General features: G+C 54.2%; 1 pseudogene; it reads right to left on the bottom strand.

Moving 5' to 3' along the window:
• Positions 1–120: 120 nt before the first annotated feature.
• Positions 121–212, bottom strand: LOC138379417 (small nucleolar RNA U13; annotated as a pseudogene).
• Between the last annotated feature and the right edge of the window lie 2,880 nt (positions 213–3,092).

Here is a 3,092-nt window from a genome sequence, read left to right as displayed (position 1 = left end):
GCTCTCACTCCCCTACCCTGCTGTGTGACTTTCTTTTTGGTCCTTTCATTTTATCTATTCTCTCTTTGCCTTTTCCTGCGCGCCTTTCCGCTCCCCCCCCCCCCCGGATTCATGGTTTCACGTCACGCGGGTGACGTGCCGACACACCAGGAGGCCCTTCTCACACGTGCGCGTGAACACGCAATCAACACGTTTATGAACTAGAAAGGGATCTGGTGTGACTTTGCTATTATTTCCCCTCCCCTCCTCCCCGCGCTGAGAATGAGTTTCCCCGGGCTCGTGTGCCCGCCTGGGAATCGGCTGCAGACGCCATGGCCCCGGGTCGACCACATGTTGCTCTGGGGTCCACCAGATGTCTCTGGCGAATTGGGGCCCTAGGTGCTTGTGACGGTGTGGTCACTAGGTGTCGCTCTGGGCTCAGTATTCTTCCTTCTCGCTGTGACTTTGGTCTCTTTTTTTCGAAATTTCTTTCTTTCTTCCTCTTTTGCCCTGTTTCCATTTTCCCTTCTTAATCTCTTTCTCTCTTTTTGTTGCTTTTTTTCCACGGCAGATGGGTGATGTGTGTGTGGAGGAAACGCGGCGTCAGGGAGAAGACACATCTCACACGTGCTCGGGAACACCCGATCGTCACGCTTCTGAGTACCGACCGATGGATCTGGTCCCGAATTTTTTAATAGTTTTCTCCTCTCTCTCTCTCTCTCTCTCTCTCTCTCCCCCCCTTCCTTCTCTTTCCTTTCTCTCCCTTCCTTTCTTTCTTTCTCTCGCTCTCTCGCTCTCGCTCTTCTTTTCTTTCTGACAGAGTCTCTCGTTCTGTTGCCCTGGCTAGAGTGCCATGGCGTCAGCCTAGCTCACAGCAATCTCAAACTCCTGGGCTCAAGCGATCAGACTGCCTCAGCCTCCCGAGTAGCTGGGATTACAGGCATGTGCCAGCATGCCCAGCTAATTGGATATACGTGTGTGTGTGTGTGTGTGTGTGTGTATATATATATATATATATATTTTTTTTTTTTTTTTTTTTTAAACAGAGTCTCACTCTGTTGCCCAGACTAGAGTGCCGTGGCGTCAGCCTAGCTCACAGCAACCTCAAACTCCTGGGCTCAAGCGATCCTACTGCCCCAGCCTCCCGAGTACCTGGGACTACAGGCATGCGCCACCGTGCCCGGCTAATATTTTTCTGTATATATTTTTAGATACTGTTTCTGTATATATTTTTAGATATATAGTTTCTTTCTATTTTTAGTAGAGATGGGGGTCTCGCTCTTGCTCAGGCTGGTCTCGAACTCCCGACCTTGAGCGATCCACCCGCCTCTACCTCCCAGAGTGCTAGGATTACAGGCGTGAGCCACCCCGCCTGGCGTGTACGTTCTGTATTCACAGACAGACGGAAGGCAGGGAGAATGTTACCCTTTCAAAGCCCGCCCTGCTCGCCTCTCAGCCCACCGATGGCACTCTGAATCCCGTGGCATTCCTTCACTCAGCTGAATTCTTCAGCACCCGACCCCCCCCCCCTCGCCCCACCCCCGTGCCACGGGAGTTCGTTCTCATGGCAGAGCCATCGAGGCTGTTGCCACACGTGTTGTAGGTGCCTAGGCAGACTGTGCCCTGGCCCCGAGGAGGTACGGAACCGCCTATCACCTCGGGAGGGAGGGACAAGATGTGTCCGTGTCCAAGGCGACGTCCTGTCGATCACGAGGAGGCCTGCAAAGGCTCGTATCTGCCAGGCATTGAGCCACATGACATGAAACACCGGTGTGTTCCTTCACTTAGGTGGTGTCGCGTGTTGATACTCACAGAGGATGATAAACCCACTCGCATGCCGGCTGAGCCCCCTGTGTCTCCTCCTCTATCCACTGAGGGAAAAAACCGCAACGAAAGGTAGAGAACCACAGGGTGGGAAGAGAGCCCGTCGCTCTCCCTATGTGACCGTCCGGAGTGCTCGTTCAGATGGGAGGAGGTGTGTTTGTGTGTGTATGTGTGTGTTTCATTGATTTTGGTGCCATCTTTTCTCTGCAGCTGCGTCAGAGGACAGCGATTTTTCCGATTTTCACTCCGCTGAGTGAATTGCCTTTTGAAGAGAATGTCCACAGGAAGCCTACGGTTCTCCCGCGTGGGTGGCCCTCCTCTAGAAATGAATCTCGTTTCTTGAACGGAGGGGACTTGTTGACGCCATCATGCTTTCGGGACGACTTCTCAGACGCTAGCTTTGGACCGCAACATAGGTGCCCCCCGACATTGCCTCAAGGGTTCCGTGGTGCCTCCTGTCAAGAGACCCCACCGACCGTCCCCAGCCTGCCCGCTCAAGGGAGCCGGGCCCCTTCTGATCTGTCCGCCCGCCGTGAAGCTCCCTCCCGAGGGTCGGAAAGCCCACCTGTTTCCCAGTTCGGTTGAATGATGGGGCACCCGGGCAGGGCACTGGCACCGAGTGACTCCATTCTGAGTCTGTCTGCTCTGTGGGGCGGGGGCGGGTGGGAGGGGGGGCAGTTCCGTCTCGACCGGTGGCCTCCTACCGACTGACTCTATGGGACGGACCATTCTCACTCAGGATCGTGTAACCTTCTTGGCCTAGGCACATCCCGGCACTGAAAGCCACTTTTCGGGGACACTCTCCCACGTACAGATAGATGGCCTGCACGAGTGCTCTTCCTTTCTCGAAACACTGGAAATCTGTCCTCAATTTTACCTGACCTACCTGACGGTGTGTGATAAAGGAGCATAGAACCCTCAGCCACCCTCCACCTTCCCGCTGCCACGAGAGACAGTGCCGAGCGTGAAATTCTATCCCTGACTCTCTGTGTCCACCGTTCTCTGGGTAGGGAAAGAACTTAACCAGATAGGCCCTATCGGTCGCTTATCTGTTCTGATAGTTTTGTGGCAGCCATTTCTTTCCCCCTTTCTTTTCTATTTCTGTCTCTCTCCCCCACCCCCGCCCCCAAATTCTTTCTACGAAGACGTTTAGGATGTCAGATTCTGGCCACATGCCCCCCCTAGGCATAGGGGGGCCAGCATAGACAAAGGTCTTCGGTACCAAGTGTTCATTCCACGGTGACAGATATTGCCACTCTTGTATTGACCAGGGCGAGATCGTGAGTGGG

Source organism: Eulemur rufifrons, unplaced genomic scaffold (genome assembly GCF_041146395.1).
Source record: "Eulemur rufifrons isolate Redbay unplaced genomic scaffold, OSU_ERuf_1 scaffold_33, whole genome shotgun sequence".
NCBI classification, from domain to species: Eukaryota; Metazoa; Chordata; class Mammalia; order Primates; family Lemuridae; genus Eulemur; species Eulemur rufifrons.
The sequence above is the reverse complement of the archived record's forward strand: the minus strand, read 5'-3'. Positions and strand labels throughout refer to the sequence as shown.